Source organism: Panthera uncia, chromosome B4 (assembly GCF_023721935.1).
Source record: "Panthera uncia isolate 11264 chromosome B4, Puncia_PCG_1.0, whole genome shotgun sequence".
Classification (NCBI taxonomy): domain Eukaryota; kingdom Metazoa; phylum Chordata; class Mammalia; order Carnivora; family Felidae; genus Panthera; species Panthera uncia.
The window spans coordinates 105,535,211-105,555,483 of record NC_064809.1 but is presented as its reverse complement, the minus strand read 5'-3'; positions in this window follow the sequence as shown (position 1 = coordinate 105,555,483).

Genomic DNA, 20,273 nt, shown 5'->3' with positions numbered 1-20,273 from the left:
AGTTTCTTTTTGTTTTTTTTGTTTTTGTTTTTGTTTTTATAATTTAACTTTATTTTTTATTTTTTTTAATTGACATCCAAATTAGTTACTATATAGTGAAGCAATGATTTCAGGAGTAGATTCCTTAATGCCCCTTAGCCATTTAGCCATCCCCCCTCCCACAACCCCTCTCGTAACGCTCACTTTGTTCTCCATATTTATGAGTCTCTTTGGTTTTGTCCCACTCCTTGTTTTTATATTCTTTTTGTTTCCCTTCCCTTATGTTCATTTGTTTTCTCTGTTAAAGTCCTCATACGAGTGAAGTCATATGATTTTTCTTTCTCTGACTAATTTCACTTAGCCTAATACCCTCCAGTTCCATCCATGTAGTTGCAAATGGCAAGATTTCATTCTTTTTTGATTCCCGAGTAATACTCTTGTTGTATATATATACCACATCTTCTTTATCCATTCACCCATCAATGGACATTAGGGCTCTTTCCATACTTTGGCTATGGTTGATATTGCTGCTATAAGCAAGGGGGTGAATGTGTCCCTTCGAAACAGCACACCTGCATCCCTTGGATAAATGCTTAGTAGTGCAATTGCTGGGTCATAGGGTAGTTCTATTTTTAGTTTTTTGAGAAACCTCCATACTGTTTTCCAGAGGGGCTGCACCAGCTTGCATTCCCACCAACAACGCAAAAGAGATCCTCTTTCTCCGCATCCTCGTCAACATGTGTTATTTCCCGAGTTGTTAATGTTAGCCATGCTGACAGGTGTAAGGTTGTATCTCATTGTGGTTTTGATTTGTATTTCCCTGATGATGAGTGATGTTGAGCATTTTTTCATGTGTTGGTTGGCCATCTGGATGTTTTCCTTGGAGAAGTGTCTATTCATGTCTTTGGCCCATTTCTTCACCGGATTATTTGTTTTTTTGGGTGTTGAGTTTGATAAGTTCTTCATAGATTTTGGATACTAACCCTTTATCTGATATGTCATTTGCAAATATCTTCTCCCATTCTGTCGGTTGCCTTTTAGTTTTGCTGATTGTTTCCTTCACTGTGCAGAAGCTTTTTATTTTGATGAGGTCCCAGTAGTTCATTTTTGCTTTTGTTTCCCTTGCCTCCGGAGACGTGTTGAGTAAGAAGTTCCTGCAGGCAAGATCAAAGAGCTTTTTGCCTGCTTTCTCCTCGAGGATTTTGATGGCTCCCTGTCTTACATTGAGGTCTTTCATCTACTTTGAGTTTATTTTTGTGTATGGTGTAAGAAAGTGGTCCAGGTTCATTCTTCTGCATGTTGCTGTCCAGATTTCCCAGCACCACTTGCTGAAGAGACTGTATTTATTCCATTGGATATTCTTTCCTGCTTTGTCAAAGATTAGTTGCCCATACATTTGTGGGTCCATTTCTGGGTTCTCTATTCTATCCCATTGATCTGAGTGTCTGTTCTTGTGCCAGTGCCATACTGTCTTGATGACTATAGCTTTGTAGTATAGCTTGAAGTCTGGGATTGTGATGCCTCCTGCTTTGGTTTTCTTTTTCAAGATGGCTTTGGCTATTCGGGGTCCTTTCTGGTTCCATACAAATTTTAGGATTATTTGTTGTAGCTCTGTGAAGAACGCTGGTGTTACTTTGATAAGGATTGCATTGAATATGTAGATTGCTTTGTGTAGTATCAACATTTTAACAATATGTGTTCTTCCTATCCAGGAGCATGGAATCTTTTTCCATGTCTTTGTGTCTTCTTCAATTTCTTTCATAAGCTTTCTATAGTTTTCAAAATGTATAGATTTTTCACCTCTTTGGTTAGATTTATTCCTAGGTATTTTATGGTTTTCGGTGCAACTATAAATGGGATTGATTCCTTGATTTCTCTTTCTGTCACTTCATTGTTGGTGTATAGGAATGCATCCAATTTCTGTGCATTGATTTTATATCCTGCAACTTTGCTGAATTCATGAATCAGTTCTAGCAGTTTTTTTGGTGGAATCTTTTGGGTTTTCCATAAAGAGTATCATGTCATCTGTGCAGAGTGAAAGTTTGACTTCCTCCTGGCCGATTTGGATGCCTTTTATTTCTTTGTGTTGTCTGATTGCAGAGGCTAAGACTTCCAATACTATGTTGAATAACAGTAGCAAGAGTGGACATCCCTGTCTTGTTCCTGACCTTAGGGGGGAAAGCTCTCAGTTTTTCCCTATTGAGGATGATATTAGCATTGGGTCGCTCATATATGGCTTTTATCATCTCAAGGTATGATCCTTTTATCCCTACTTTCTTGAGGGTTTTTATCAAGAAAGCATGCTGTATTTTGTCAAATGCTTTCTCTGCATCTATTGAGAGTTTCATATGGTTTTTGTTCTTTCTTTTATTGGTGTGATGAATCACGTTAATTGCTTTGTGGATATTGAACCAGCCCTGCATCCCAGGTATAAATCCCACTTGGTCGTGGTGAATAATTTTTTTAATGTATTGTTGGATCCAGTTGACTAATATCTTGTTGAGGATTTTTGCATCCATGTTCATCAGGGAAATTGGTCTATAGTTCTTGTTTTTAGTGGGGTCTCTGTCTGGTTTTGGAATCAGGGTAATCCTGGCTTCATAGAAAGAGTTTGGAAGTTTTCCTTCCATTTCTATTTTTTGGAACAGTTTCAAGAGAATAGGTGTTAACTCTCAGGCAAGGAGAGAATCATAAAAGCAGCAAGGGAAAAAAAAGTCCCTAACCTACAGGGGAAAACAGATCAGGTTTGCAGCAGACCTATCCACAGAAACTTGGCAGGCCAGAAAGGAGTGGCAGGATATATTCAGCGTGCTGAATCAGAAAAATATGCAACCAAGAATTCTTTATCCAGCAAGGGTGTAATTCAAAATAGAAGGAGAGATAAAAAGTTTCCCAGACAAACAAAAATTAAAGGAGTTTGTGACCACTAAACCAGCCCTGCAAGAAATATTAAGGGGGACTCTCTGAGGGGACAAAAGATTTTGGTATATATATATACCAGATATACCAAAGTCAACAAAAGATTAGAAAGGACCAGAGAACACCACCAGAAACTCAAGCATCATAATGGCAATAAATTCATATCTTTCAGTACTCACTCTAAATGTCAGTGGACTCAATACTCCAATCAAAAGACATAGGGTAACAGAATGGATAAGAAAACAAGACCCATCTATATGCTGTTTACAAGAGACCCACTTTAGACCTAAAGACACCTACAGATTGAAAATAAGCTGATGCAGAACCATCTATCATGCTAATGGTCAACAAAAGAAAGCCAGTGTAGCCATATTTATATCAGACAATCTAGACTTTAAAGACTGTATCAAGAGATGCAAAAGGGCATTATATCATAATCAAGGTGTCTATAGACCAAGACCTAACAATTGTAAACATTTATGCGCCAAATGTGGAAGCACCCAAATATATTAATCAATTAATCACAAACATAAAGAAACTCATTAATAGTAATACCATAATAGTAGGAGCCTTCAACACCCCACTCACAGCAATGGACAGATCATGTAATCAAAAAATCAACAAGGAAACAATGGCTTTGAATGACACATTGGACCAGATGGACTTAACGGATATATTCAGAACATTTCATCCTAAAGCAGCAGAATATACATTCTTCTCCAGTGCACATGGAACGTTCTCCAGAATAGACCATATACTGGGACACAAATCAGCCCTAAGTAAGTACAAAAAGATCAAGATCATACCGTGCATATTTTCAGACCACAATGCTACGAAACTAGAAATCAACCACAAGAAAAAATTTGGAAAGGTAACAAATACTTGGAAGCTGAAGAACATCCTACTAAAGAATGAATGGGCTAACCAAGCAGTTAAAGAAGAAATTAAAAAGTATATGGAAGTCAATGAAAATGATAGCACCACAACCCAAAACCTCTGGGATGCAGCAAAGGTGGTCATCACAGGAAAGTCTATAGCAATCCAGGCCTTGCTTAAGAAGGAAGAAAGATCTCAGATACACAACCTAACCTTATGCCTTAAGGAGCTGGAAAAAGAATAGCAAATGAAACCCAAAACCAACAGAAGGCAGGAAATAATAAAGATTAGAGCAGAAATTAATGCTATCGAAACAAACAAACAAACAAAAAAACAGTAGAACAGATCAATGAAACCAGAAGCTGGTTCTTTGAAAGAACTAACAAAATTGATAAACCACTAGCCAGTTTGATCAAGAAGAAAAAGAAAAGGACCCAAATAAGTAAAATCGAGAATTAAAGAGGAGAAATCACAACCAACACAACAGAAGTAAAAACAACAATAAGAGAATATTATGAGCAATTTTATGCCAATAAAATGAGCAATCTGGAAGAAATGGACAAATTCCTAGAAACATATATACTACCAAAACTGAAACAGGAAGAAATAGAAAACTTGAACAGACCCATAACCAGTAAGGAAATAGATTTAGTAATCAAAAATCTGCCAAAAAACAAGAGTCCAGGGCCAGATGGCTTTCCGGGGGATTTCTACCAAACATTTAAGGAAAAGTTAACACCTATTCTCTTGAAACTGTTCCAAAAAATAGTTTCTTTTTGTTTTTAATGTTTATTTATTTTTGAGACAGAGAGACAGAATGAGAGCAGGTGAGGGGCAGAGAGAGGGAGACACAGAGTCTGAAACAGGCTCCAGGCTCTGAACTGTCAGCACAGAGCCCGATGCAGATTGGAACCCATGCACAGTGAGATCATGACCTTAGCCAAAGTCGTTGGTAACCGACTGAGCCACCCGGGTGCCCCCAAGGTTCGTTAATAGATCATTTTGGCTCCCATCTTTATTTTCTTTGGGGAGAATACAATTATTTGAAGAATGAAATTATTTAAAGAGAAGGGTTATATCTCTGCCTCATTTTCCGAGGTGCACAACTCCCTGGATGATAGATAGCTTTTTTCTGGTTCATCAATCAGGTAAAAGTGAGTTGAATAAAAGTGAATTTGGGGATGATAGATTATTTGAGGGGACAAGTACCTCTCTTAAAGCCTTATTCAGCTAGTGAGAGAAAAGGGACCATGAGTCTTAGGCAGCTCATCTGAAGCTGGGCAGGGTGGTGGTTTGAAGGGTTATTTTGAGTAGGAGTATGGACTGGAGAGTTAAAATATTCTGTATTGTCTGATAAGAAAGAAGAAAACTTTGGAGAAGGAGAGCCTCCTTGTTTTCTCAATATGTTGCATTAGATTCCTAGGGCTGATATAACAAACCATGACAAGCTGGGTGGCTTAAAACTACAGAAATCTATTTTCTCATGGTTCTGGAGGTTTGAAGTTCAAAATCAAGTTGTCTGTAGCCCATGCTTTCTCTGAAGTCTCTAGGGGATAATCTTTCTCACACCTTTCTCTTAGCTTCTGGTGATGCCAGGAATCCTTCATATCCTTCGCCCTGTAGACACATCACATTCCCCACAATGCCATTCCCCAGTGACTTTAATAGTTTCTGACACAGTAGGATCTTAATATGTATTTGGTGAATTAATGAATAATCTGAAAACCTAACAATTGTTTATAACATTGATTTTCTAGGTGACATGTATTGTGAATTCCAAATGATTTATTAGTGAAGTTTGGGAAAACAACCTATATATGAACTAGACATTTCCTGTATAGTTTTCTAAGAGATTAATAGGCATTTTGGGTGTGTTGCTAAAAAAGCCCACACTGGTCAGAAGTAATTTGATTGACTGGTTTTAAAGTTACAACATAATTGCATATTAAGTCCAGTTACAAAGTTACTCTGCTGTTATTATAATTAATATGTAGGTAATATAAGTCCCTAGTAGGAAGTTTAGTAAATAAAATTCTTATTTTAAAAGGGTAAAAAGAAAGGGTGCCTGGGTGGCTCAGTTGGTTAAGTGCCTGACTTTTGATTTCGGCTCAGGTCATGATCTCAAGGTTTGTGGGTTCAAGCCCCACATCCACTGTTTTGTTATCATAGAACCTGCTAGGGATTCTTTCTCTCCCCCTCTTTCTGCCCCTCCCCAACTCTCTCTCAAAATAAATAAGTAAACTTAAAAAAAAAAAAGAGTAGAAAGAAATTACAATCAATCCCTATTCTTTCCATACAAGGATAAACACTATTAACATTTTAGTATGTACCATTTATATAATTTTGATGCATTTGTAAGTAAATTTTACTTACAAAAATGACATCTTATTTTACATACACTGTAGTAACATAAAATTTTTACTTGGCAATACATTTTGCTTATTTCATTGTAACAAATTGTCATTACACAGAGTAATGTTAATGGCTTCATACTATTCTACCAGGTAAGTATTTTATGTCATGACTTATTTAAATAATTCCCAATTGCTATACTGTGATTTCAAACAATGTTTTAATGGGACTATTGCAGCAAACTCTTTGTTAGTGTCTTTAATTATGTTCTTATGATAAATTCTTAGAATTATAATGACTAGGTGACAGGATGAGTCCAATTTAGGACATTTCTTTGACTTGATTTTTTAAAAATATTAATTTGTTTAAGACAAAATAAATGTTTATCTATTCAAACATACTAATAAGAACAACAGCCACTCAATTAACATATCATAGATGCATAGACCTATTTCCAGTCTGTAATGAATTAAAGTTAAGTGGATATATTTGTATGTAGTTTAAATACTAGTAGAGCACATGATGTTATTATACTGAGGATGTACTCCATGTTTATTTATTTTCAAAGTTTATTTCTTTATTTTGAGAGAAAAGGGGGGCAAGTGAGCATGAGCGGGGGGAGGGGCAAAGAGAGAGGGAGAGAGAGAATCTCAAGCAGGCTCTGTGCTGTCAGCACACAGAGGCCCAAAATAGGGCTCCATCTTAGGAAGAGTGGGATCATGACCTGAGCCGAAACCAAAGGTCAGACACTTCACCGACTGAGTCACCCAGGCACCCCGAGGATGTACTCCATATTTAATCCAAAGGTAATAAATCAAAGGTAATTAAATAAATCAAAGCTAAGAATTTATTCAGTTATCACAGCTAATTATAAAAGAAACTACGGCATGTTTTCCCCAGCTACTCAAGTGAGTTATTTAGCACTTCTGAGTTCAACACAGGAAGAAAATTGGAGCACATGCCTGCATAAGATGATTCTAGTAATCGTTCATTTAATTGGTCATTGTCAATAGCAATGTCTTACCATATCTTTTTGCAAAATGGAACAAATATGCTGTATCCTAAGATTTCCACTTTTATATATCTTTGCCGCTTGTTCCGTTACTGAATTTTCTAAAGATTTGATTAAAGGAAGCCAATTCGGACATTAGTAACCTGTAATAAATCAAAACTAATATATATCAAAGATAATAAAGCAAAGGCTGCTAGTTGGCAGCCTTTTAGTGTTTTCTTTTAGGAAATAATTTTCTCGCCTTTGATGATAAGTGATTATTGTAACTGAGATAGGTATTTATGAAACAAAGCAAAGACTCTGAGTATAACTTTACGGCTTCAATTTGTTGCATGTTACATTAATGGAGAAATCTAGCAATACACATAAATATATAGCTTGATATTCACAGGAACTCAGAGGAGTGATAAAAAATATTAGACCAAGACTGAATAATTCTTCCTCAACCAGGCTCTGCTCTATCACTCATTGTTTTATAATAGTGTGTCCTTAAAATTTGGTTTCTTCATTTATTTTTTTTTAATTTTTAAATTTCTTCTTTTTTTTTTTTTTAGAGAGAGAGAATGTGAGCAGGGGAGAGAGGCAGAGGGAGAGAGAGAGCGAGAGAGCAAGGGAGACAGAGAGAGAGAGAGAGAGAGAGAGAGAGAGCAGGCTCTCTCTTAAGCAGGCTCCATGCTCAGTGCAAAGCCCAATGCAGCGCTTCATGCCACAACCCTGGGATCATGACCTGCGTCAAAATCAAGAGTCAGATGCTCAACTGACTGAGCCACCCAGGCACCCCTTGGTTTCTTCATCTAAATCTATGATAATTTATAAAAGGATTTCTCATCACTTACCCACTTCCAGGGGGCGGGGGGGGGGATAAGTTAGGTAGGAAAATAGATGAATTATTAATTATAATTTTTCAGATAAGTTTATCTTTATTTTGAGGGTGAAATGAAGAAGGGAGATGTTGGATAAACACCAGGAAACAGGTGCAAAGACAAAATGGATGGGATTTAATCAGAAAGGTTAAGAAGTCTGTAGGCTCTAAAAAAAAGTGCTTAAGGAAGAGATATTAAGTTTGTAACACATTTCTAAACATATCAATGAAAAACAATATAACACAAAAACTTGCAACATATCGCTTTCTTACATTTTTATTCATGGCAGTATTGATAAATATTTTCTATTTTATCATCTTCTCTAAAGGAAGGGATGCTATGCAATTGATTTCTAAATGTATGACTATAGATTTAATTTCAGGTAGCAAAATAGTGTATTAATGTCAGCTCCACCTACCAAGAAGCACTACATTGAGTTTTTAAAACATGTTAGCATATGCATTGCCTCTCTTCCCAATTTTTCTACCCGGATAGTATTCACCTGTCTCTACCTATAAGGACTAGGAGCTATGAAAAACTACCACAAATACAATCTTTTCTGGGAAGACCAGTGTGGAAAATTGCTGTGTTTAGTGATGTGGCAAACAAAGGCAAATGAAAATTTTTCCTTACTCTCTACAGCCCATTGACAAGTCCTTGAGACAGGCAGAGTGACATTCCTCTAGGAGCTCAGCTGCCCCCATGATGACACTTTGCTCAGGGCAAAAGGGAATCTTAGTTTAACATTATCTTGACTCCCCAGGATCCTATAAGTCTGCTTTAACATATAAAAATTCCTTTGGAAATTTCCTTTATCTCTACCACCCCTCCCCACCCAAGATAATAGCTTGGCCATCATACTCCAAGCATATGGCCCACTCATATACATCTGAGATGTCTCATGACTGAGTGTTTACTAAGCAGTAATAAATGACCTTTTTCTAATAGCAGCTAGTGCCTCAAGGTCCTGGAAATCTTGCTTGCAAAATATCTTAATATCTTAAGATATCAAAATACCTTGAGAGACTTACACTGCCTCTCTCAAAAATAGAAAAAATAGAAAAACTTAAAAAAAAATAGAGAAAGGCAAGGTGACACGTTTCCACTTGTGGCAAAAAAGAAATGAAGGTCTAGAGAACTTGGCTAGGCCGACAATGGGTGCCAGGTTTGGAGTCAACTCCCAGAAAACAGGTTTCCCATTTGGGCAGACACATCACTGCTGCAGGTAAGTACATTAGACCCTGCCTGAGGCTGTGGCATTTTTCCATTTCCACAAGTCTTCCTGAAAAGTTGAACATGGTAATTGTTAACCTAAGCAATATTTCTTACAAAGAGGCTAAAGCAAATTGGAGTGTCAGAAATCTGGAAAGTAAATGACATGTTGAAACTTTACGATTGATTCTCTGTCATGGAAGAATACGTAATAAACCAGCTCTAATTCGACAAAAGAGTGGGGAGGGGAGATAAGAGGAGATTCAGTGACGGTCGTGATAGTAGAAAGATAGCAGCAGCAGCAAAGCAAAATTCATGTATTCAACTTTGGCTTTGAAACTAAGTAATTCCTTTTTCTATTCGAGGAAGAGGGTTGACATTAGAATAGTAACAGCACCTCATCTTGAAAATAAGGAAAATAATATAATCTGCAGAGTACTGATTTATCAAGTAAAGGAAATGACTTCTCTAAAGGATATGGGAGCTTTTAAAAAAAATTATTCCTTTTTCTTTGTGAGTTTTGAACTCATTCTTTATGGGTCAGTAATTTTAGATCTGCCTCTTAGGATGCACTTATTTGAAACTTCATGAAATACTAAGTGTAAACGATTCATAGAAGTTTTATACATTTTATAAGTTTTTAGAGATTCAATAGATTCTAAGCTCTGTATCTCTTCATTTTTACCCTTTGAGCTGTTCTTTGTATCCACACCCCTGCCCCCGACATTTTTCCTCAGGACTCTCTGAGGTGAAAAATTATTATTGCTACTCATTACCAGCCTCATTTTTTTTTCAATTTAGAGATAACACAGGATGTGTACCTATGTCAATAAGATACCATTTGCCTTACGGGTACACATACATCTTTTCACTGAAGTTATTCTGGCGTAGGCATCCCTCATATTATGCCTTTGGTGGTTTGCCTATATTCTACCTCATGAGAACCACACTTGTAATAAAACAACCATGTAATTTATAGCGACAAATGTTACTTAACTAGATTGTAGCATTCTACTTTGAGTTTTAAAAACATTCTTAAATTAAGGTAGATAATTACTTTAGTTGCCTAAGGTAAAGAATTCTTGCCAGAACTCTAAGATGTTTGATTTGGATGACTTTCTTTTCTTTAGACACATGATTAGTTCGCTGTTTCCATACAGTGAAAAGAGTTATTTTTCTTGAGGATTATAGGTTTCTGTTTATTCTTGCAACCTCTTTTCTGAGGTTGGGAACAGAAGCAAAGCCAATAAAACAGTAGTGGACCAACTGCAATTTTTTATTAAATTTTAGTTTTTAAATCTTAAAGGCTGAAATCCTAAAATAGAATTAATTTGTTTTTTTGAATTTATTTCATTGTTGAAATAAAGCAATTGGGAGGAAATAATTTTCTAAATTAAATGCCTTGGTTTTTTTTTTTAGTTATCCATCGTTATTTTGTTATTTGTATTAAAGTAAATATTTTTTTAAGTGTCAGTGATTATACATATGGTTGTCCTTCCATAAATTTTAAAGTATTGTATTTAATTAGGGCTAGGAATAAGTAATCTTCATAAAAATATATTTTCATATTTTAAAAATAAATTTTAAAAAGTAGGAACTAAATGGTTTCTGAATTTCAAGAATATGCTTGTAGAACCAAGCACATAGCTATGGTAGCAGTTAATTATTATAATTATATAATAATTGCTGTAGTAACATACCCACTCTGTCAGAACAAATTAAGGTAACTCCTGCAACCTATCAAATGAAATCATTATAGTTTCTAGATATAAACATAAGGTTTCCTATAAGTTGATTGGTTTCTATTTAAAAGGAATCATCTTGTTCATCTGAACATGCTTACATGATTATAATTATGATCCTTATTTATTTTCTAACATATTGGTCAATAAATGAATTACAGATAACAATATTAGACAGGCAGATAATTTAGCTCTTAAATTCAATTAGTATTTATGTGGGCTCCTCTGCTCATTTGGTTTTAACACTCAAACCTCTGATCATCATTGCCCTTAGACTTTTCCTTTTGTTCTTTAGATCATTTCCACATCTCATTACTCTTAGAGCAGCTTGACTCAGATGTTAGACTTTTCTCTGATTCTTACATTTGACTTTCTACTGGCTGCTTAATTCTTCTATCTCTTTATTCTCTGAATTGGGAGTTTCAATATTTTTTTTCCTAAAAGCAATTCCTTCAGTAAGACTTGGCTTTTATTTTCTTCTTAGCCAGGTTAGACATCTTTAAATATAGATATCTATACATATTTATAATTTACCAGAAAATGCCAATAATGTGGTTTTTCACTGTAGAACTTGCACTAGACAAGAAGTTTATAGATCTGATTTCCACCCACAGCTTCAATTAAACTCTGGTTGGATGAGCATATTCTTGCTCAAGGATTTATAACTGCCCTATTAAATAGAGGAGCTGAATTAGGTTGTCTTTAAAATCTTTGCAACATTATGCTCAGTCTACCAATACCAATAGGCCTCAATATATTTCTGTTTCTTCAAAGGGAATTTAATGGAACAAAAATAATTTATTCCTTGGACCAGCCTTACTCCATGATAAGTGAGTCCTTTAGGAAAATTCTCTAAATAGGGCTTGACAGCTGCTTCCCAGCCCCCATTCTGTAATTCTATTTTTCTTTAATTAGGCATAGATTTGGCTAATATTTTTGAACAATATTTTCCCCAAAGTGTGCCAATACTGAGCTCTACAGGAAGATCGCCTAAAATCGGCAAGTTCACTGTTTAATGTCCCTTTGCTTAGAATATGTATGTTGCCATAGATAGCTTGAGAAAAACTTAGACTGTTTATCCTAGATTAAGCAAAAGGAAATGTACCTACATTTCATCAGAAGCCAGAATTTCTACTACAGTGCTATGGATTACAAGCATCAAAATATTCAGTCCCTTTGCTGCAATAATCAACTGGTATTTCTTACCTTGCCCTTAAAAAATTTTTTTTAAGTTTATTTATTTTGAGAGACAGAGATAGTGTGAATGGAGGAAGGGCAGAGAGAGAAGGAGAGAGAGTCTCAAGCAGGCTCCTAGCTGCCAGCTCAGAGCCCAATGTAGGGCTTGAACTCAGAAAACTCAGACACTTAACCAACTGAGCCATCCAGGTGTCCCTTAACTTACCTTTCAAAAATAAGCTTTAACAACTCTCTGATTTATGTCCCAAAGTTGAATAATACCAGCTCTGGGTTAAGAACTATTCAAATAGAGTAAGGAGTTCCTCCTTTTTGGGCAGAGGGAAAGTATAAGAACACATGAAATCTAGATATGTCTTACTATCTTATTTGATAGGGGAAATGAAGGCTGTTCAAATGACTTGATTGTTCTCTGACTTTTGGTGTCCATGTCTTTGGAATAAAACAAGATTGAAAATTACAGTTGAGAGGCGCCTAGGTGGCTCAGCCAGTTAAGCATCTGACTCTCAATTTTGGCTCAGGTCATGATCTCATGGTTCATGAAATTGAGCTGCATGTGGGGCTCTGAGTTGACAGTGCAGAGCCCTCTTGGTATTCTCTCTCTTCTTCTCTGCCCCTCTCCCACTTGTGTGCTCTCTCAAAATAAAAAAACAAACTTTTTTTTTAAAGAAAAATACAGTCCAGAGTAGGGAGAGGAAACATCCTTGAGTATGGAACCCTACCAACAATACCCTATAAAAGTTAAAAATATTTGATTTTCCTCTACTTTGCTGATGATAAGAGAATATAAAAACTAAAACAAACAACAAAAAAAAAACATAAAAATTATGTCCAAATTAGAGTTTAGTATTCTACCAAGGTACCAGGGAAAAAATTTCTGATAATGATCAAGAGGTTATTAAGAGACTTTATGGAATGCTATAATAAATAATTAATACATGCTTATATATTGATATAGGAATTATATAAGATATATATGAAGTAGCAGGCAGCAAGGCTTATATATAAAACCGATGTTTTCCCTGAATTAATACTAGAATATACATATTTCTATATATTTCCATCTTATGAATAGTTTTTTTAATGTGGATATTTAGATTCATCTTACCAAAACTGTCTTCTTCCATTGCTTCTTGAAATATAGAAGCTAAATTATTTTAAAATTTTCTTTAAAAATACTTTTACAATAAAGATACTGAGTTACCATCAGATAGAGTTACTTTCCTGACTGTCCTGGGAATTGTTAAATAAAAGTCTCCTAATTCTACTGAATGTATCACCACTTCAACTAATTATCTTATATCATGAACTACCACTTCTTTCTAGGCTAACAAATTACATAAAAATCCTTTCTCTCTAAATTGTGAAGAATCATCTTTCCTGGCTTCAATAATTTCCTGGAGTTTCTTTTTCCACACAATTCCACGTTTCATACAACACAATATAGGTAGCATTCACTTGTCACGGAACTTAGACTTCTACATTTCTTGATTTCAACATAAAAAATCCAGGTTAATTCCATATATAAAATATGTAACAAAAAAATTAGCTGTTATATTATGTTAATTGGATACGTGTGACAAACGCTGACTTTTAAGTACTTCAGCATTAAAAAGTGGGCATATATGAGGGACTCAGTTAAAATTACAGTTGGTGCAGTTAGTATTCTCTTTAAATTTTCTTTAACGTTTTATTATTATTATTATTCTGGAAAGAGAGAGAGCACAAGTGGGAAAGAGGGGCAGATGAAGGGACCGAGAGAGAACCCTAAGCAGGCTCCATGGTCAGTGCGGAGCTTGATGCTCTATCTCACAACCCTGAAATCATGACCTGAGCCAAAATCAAGAGTGGGACACTCAACCCACTGAGCCATGCAGGTGTGGTTAGTATTCTAATCAAGAATCTGTCCCCAGGAGGGTTATGGGTTAGCATTATACCAGAAAAGTCTTAATCCATATTAAGTTATTATAAAATAATATAATAATTTCCCATGGGTGAATTTAAAGGTATTCAAGATCTGTGGATTTGCTAAAATTCTTTAGAGACACTTCTTTCCTTTTTCATGAACAGCGTATGAAACCAGTTACGTCTGTAGCCTTTGTTTAGGAATGGAGCCCAAGATTTCATTTCCCAAATGGTTTTATGTGCTGCCATCATTAGAAGGACTCCTGATTGCCTGGTAACAACTAGGTTAAAATATTTCTGCTTCTGGCATATTCTAAGTGAGCTTTCTGGAATGATGTCAAGTGAACATGTCACGGAGACAGCCCCTGAAAAAACAGTAGTATGACATGAATCTTGCCAGTCTGAATGAAAGTTTCATGCCTGCATAATAATAAATGATTGTTTACTAAGTGTCTTATTGTGGCAGATATGATCTTAGAATTTGCCTACTTTCATTATAAACTGGTAGTGATGTTACATGGTAGACTAAATTGTGACTACCACAAACTCTTCAGACAGCGACTAATAGGTGAACTAAGAACAGTTGATTTATTTTGCCTTGGGTTGCTTTACAACAGAGCCTCTGTTGGTGATCACCTTGAAAGATGTGGATGCAGGTTGGAATACAGAAAGAAGAAACATGAATTATACTGCAAAAAAAAAGAGAAGGGAGCATTTAAGAGTGGGAATGTTTGGGGTGCCTGGGTGGCTCAGTCAGTTGAGCATGCAACTTCAGTTCAGGTCATGATCTCGCAGTTGACGAGTTTGAGCCCTGCATCAGGCTCTGTGCTGACAGCTCAGAGCCTGGAGCCCATTTTGGATTCTGTGTCTCCCTCTCTCTCTGCCTCTCCCCCGCTCATGTTTTGTCTCTCTCTGTCTTAAAAGTAAAGGTAATTATTAAAAAAAAAATTTTTAAGAGTGGGAATGTTTGGAAAGGAGATGGAGACAAGATAAGTGACCATATGTGACTACTGAGCACTTATTGAAAATATGCTTAAAGTGTTTCCTTACCTCTTCACTCATATTGAAATATTAAATGTACTTATCAATATTAATAATTAAATATTACTAATGAAACTATTAAAATGCTGTAATAATACTTTGTTGAATTAGTATGATTTTAGAATAAGACATAGCTTTTCCGAGCAAAACAAAACCAGATATAACTTTTTTAAATTAATAACCTGGTACATAAAAACTTAAAAGTTCTATATAGAAAAGATATACAGAGTTTTAAGAAAAGGAGAAAATGTCAATTTGTACTGGCAGCATAGAGCAATTAAAATAGCAAATAGCTCATTTTCTCGTTAGTGTATATACACAAAGCCACAACAAAATAATATGATACACACAGCAATCACAATCAGAAAAGATTAAGAAAGAGTAGTTTTCAAAAAAAAAAGAAAAAAAACTGTAGACACATGAACAGATTTTCAACTTCATACAAAGATATACAAATAAAACATGAGATTCTATGGTTTCCCAACACATAGACACATATGAAAAGTTGGAGAAAATCCAGTATTGGTGAGAGTAAATAAGCACTGTCACAAATTTTTGGTGGGGATGTAAATGGATGTGAATGTTTTGGAGGGAAGTTGGTCATAACTATCAAAATGCATAATGCGTGGGGTGCCTGAGTGGCTCAGTCAGTTAAGCATCTGACTTCGGCTCAGGTCTTGATCTTGTGGTCTGTGAGCTCGAGCCCCACGTCCAGCTCTGTGCTGGCAGCCCAGAGCCTGGAGCCTGGTTCAGATTTCTCTCTCTCTCTCTCTGCCCCTCCCTCACCCATGCTCTGTCTCTGTCTCTCAAAAATGAATAAATGTTAAAAAATAAATATATAATGCATGTATTTGTTCCAGCATTTCATGCATATTAATGTAATCTTGGATAAACTCACAAGAATTATCAAAACATATATTCAAAGTTATTCATTACAGCACTATAATTAAAACAAACTAGAAAGAAAGCCAATAATCAATATTAAATAGAAAACTAGTGAAATGATTTATAATACATCAATACCATGACATATTATACAGCTTTTATGCATACAAAAGAACATTTATAATTAATTATATAGACAGATCTCATATAAAAATTATAACTGAATCATTACAAGCATATTTGTCTTTTTTTTGAATATTAATTAAATTATTTTAGAATACATAAGAAACTTGGTAGTGGTTAATTTTTTAGAGAAGTCAGGGTAGTACCAGATAGAAATACTTTACTTTCAATTTATAATTTCTGGACCACATGATCGAAATATGGTATCTTGTTTTAAAATAATAACAGATATGTGGGGTTTTTTTAAGTGCCCAATAATAGAAATTATGAAGAAAATTCTGGGCATGAGTACACATTTGATGAGCTTAAGGAATAATATTATTATAGGAAAATGTTTTAGAAATTTTTATAGCCGGTTATGACATAGGTATTAGTTATCTGATATGTCTAATTACTTACGATTTAAATATTATCCTTAATCAAAATAATAGTAAGTATAAAAATGTATGAACTTTGGCCCTAAAATAACATAAAAACTACAGTTAAATGATAGTTTAGGTGATTAGAAGAGATCTTTAGACACTTTAAGAGTAAAATAAAGTCAAATATATTATTTATAAAACTGCAAATCTTTCTTCATGGCTCTCATATGAAACAAAACTAAAACACTGGGTGTAGTGAATACCCATGAGAATTTTTTTCTAGGTGCGCATTAGGTATAATCCAGGTTATGTTGTATTTAGAAGAGAGAGAATCAGCAATTTTCTTTCGTAGGGACCATTGGATTTCTGGGACAGAGAAACCATTTTTAATATATGACTAATAAACATATTTGGATTGGATTATATAATCTGAGTTATCAGGAGGAAAAGAGATTTGTAGATATCTTTTAATTAGATTTGAATTGAAATGGGAATAATTATTTACTATTACATGTTTAGAAGATAAAAGGCATTCAATAAATATTTGTGGAAGGAATTAATAAATTACTGGGTGAATACACAATCTGTATTTAAATTAATACAGCAACTTAAAATTTCTTATTATGGGTTACAAAAAATATATTTTATTCTAAATAAAACATTAGCACTCATCCGTCTCCACATAGGCCTAGTAAATACACACACACACACACACACACACAAATGGGTTGGAAAAACAGGTTAGGAAACCTTGATATTGGTATGTAGAATAAGATCAGCACATATAAAGTGAATTGAAGACTAAGTCGAAGATATACTAAACATCTAAAGTATTCAAGAACAGACCAACTGACTAAAAAAGTAAACAAATAATAACAGATATAACTTCATATCTGTCTCCATCTAAAAAAATTAAGTGATGACTTAGCAATAATCATGTTATTTTGGTCAATTTACAAATGAAATTTTTTAAACAATGTATAACCAACAGTCTCATCTCAATTTTCCCATATTGTATTTTTCAGGGATTAGATTAAATAAATTATTGCCATATATCCATTTACCCTTTGTAGAAAAGTATGCAAATCACTTATCTAGTGTTTTCAACCACACTTTTTATAAAGATGGATATATTTAGGCAGAATTCATAATGCCACACTACATACAAAGAAGACCAGTGTGAAGAAAATCACCTATTTGTATTCAGATTTCTTATTTAATTCTATGAATATATATTTCTTGTTTGAGGTAGAAATATGTAATCCAAATGAGTAGGTTTTTGGTTTGCTTTTGTTTTCATTCCCTAAACATGGTATACCTCCTTTAACATTCACTTGGGAATATCCTGATATCCTGTACATCATAACATGAGACAAACCATTGTTGAGCTGAATAAATGGTTTCCAGGAATAATAATATTTTTATAAACACATATATGTTCTTTAGTTCAGGGAAGAAAACAAGTTTGAAGAAAACACCCCCTGTTTTCTCATCGGTAATAACCTGTAACCCAATTTTAATTGACTGCCCTGGACTCAACATCCCATAAAACACCTGTATGGTATCAGAAGACAGTACCACCATCAGCCTAAATTAAAATGCTATCAACAGATAGAGTGTGCTGAAGACAAAAAGAAAAAGTAAATATAAGGATCAGAGCTTGGTGGGGAACACTGAAATTTCATTTGTCTGGGCCATTTTCATGTCTGCCAGCCTTAGCATGGGAAACAACTTTTAAATCCAAGGTATATATGTGCATACTTATTAGGGAGAGATCATCACCTCTTCTTAACTGAAATACTTTCCTATGTAAGCTCAGTTTTCAAAACTGTTACTTAGGAATTCAGGCTATTTGTGTGTTTAGCACATATTTGGATTTAGGAAGATACATTTATCTGTGAAAATATGACATGCCCAATTAGGTATGTGTTGAAAACAGATTAACAAACCATTCTATCTCTACTTACAGTTACATTACCTTCAAAAACTTATTGTCAGACCATTCAAAAGCTTCCATAATTTAGTATAACTACCTGAGGGCATATAAAGCAATTTACCCAATTGTGAAATATAGTTATTTATAATAAAATACAATTCAGTCATTTATTTAAATATCCAGGATACAAATCTAGTTTGCATTAGACTATAATCAGACTAAATTATTATTATTATCAAAGACCGGGTATAATAAAAGAGTATAATCAAGGCTAAAACAATAGTACAGATGAGCAAGGGAAATTGTATTTAATTATGTTAGAAAAAAATCAGAGTGATAACATTTGTCTCTTTTAAGAAATAAATTTGACTTTACTTTAAGAAAACAATTTTGAGGGGTGCCTGGGTGGCTCAGTCGGTTAAACATCCGACTTCAGTTCAGGTCGTGATCTTGCAGTTCGTGGGTTCAAGCCCCACGTCTGGCTCTGTGCTGACAGCTCAGAGCCTGAAGCCTGCTTAGGATTCTGTGTCTCCCCCTTTTCTGCCCCTCCCATGCTCATGCTCTGTCTTTCTGTCTCTCAGTAATACATAAACATTAAAAATTAAAAAAATTAAAAAAAACAAAACAAAAAATTTTAAGTGTAATTGTTTAGAATAGCTTTTACCTTTTCAGAGATACTTATCATCTTTATTATGAAAAGAAACTTTTAACATAATATACCTGTAAATAGCTACACCTTTCAAGACAGCACTATCTAGTTTTGTTTTATTTTTTTTCCAAATCATATCAACCCTGGAAAAAAAATGTTTCTCTAGATTCAAGGAGATTCATGAAGCAGCATGTGTTTATTTCAAGGTCTGTCATTCCTCAGAGATACAGGCCCAAGCCTGCTTGGTTTGTGACAGCTAATAATGTCTCAGAATTGAAAAGAACTATTATTCTTATATTAGTTATGCCCTGTACCAGTTTGGTGAATTAAGTCTCAAGCTTTGAGAGTCTTACTTCATGAGTAAGCTCAACTTCCAGTCATCAAAGGTACTTTAGTTCCAGCACAACTAAAGTAGCAATGGTTGTCTGTAAATCTGTTGATGCCTGAGGAAAGAGGAGAATGAGATGGTTTCTAAATTGAATGGGACATGGGTGGTGGGTGGTGGGCAGTCGTGCAGGTATGACAGGATGGAGCTCTTATGAAAATGTCATGTACACAACAGGAGCCTTAGAGATTTTGAGAGAGTGGAGACTTACCTTGAAGGAAGTGCCCAATCAGCTGTGTGCAATAAGCCATTCTTCTGGTAGTAATCCTTCCTCACAGGAGAGCAATGTAGGAGAATTCATCTTCAAGGAAAACCCAGTTGGGCAGGTTTTTTGGGAACCGGTGTCCATGATGCCCTGAAGTATCAAGGCACCCAGGTTCAGAAACCCTGGCCTGAATCAGTGAGACCTGTTTCAATTGGATAAGGAACACAAAGAAAATGATGACTTAGTCCCTGGTGGCTGTTCAAAAGCTCTTTAAAGTTCATTGACATTATAAAACACCAAAGGCAAATTCACTTAGTTCATTTTAAACTTGAAAAGAAAGATGGGTGGGGGGATCATTTGAACACCTTCATCTCAGTGGGGTGTTGTAAATCACTCTAGTACTTAAAACATGAAAGGAATTTATTTCACTGCAGAATGTCTCTTAATTTTGTAGTTCTGTGGATGAAAGGCCTTTCCATAGAAACTGAGAAAAGAAGATTGTAATAGAGCCGGTAGCATAAAAACATATAAATTTAATTCTTTCATATGGCGTTTAAACATACCAATAAAATT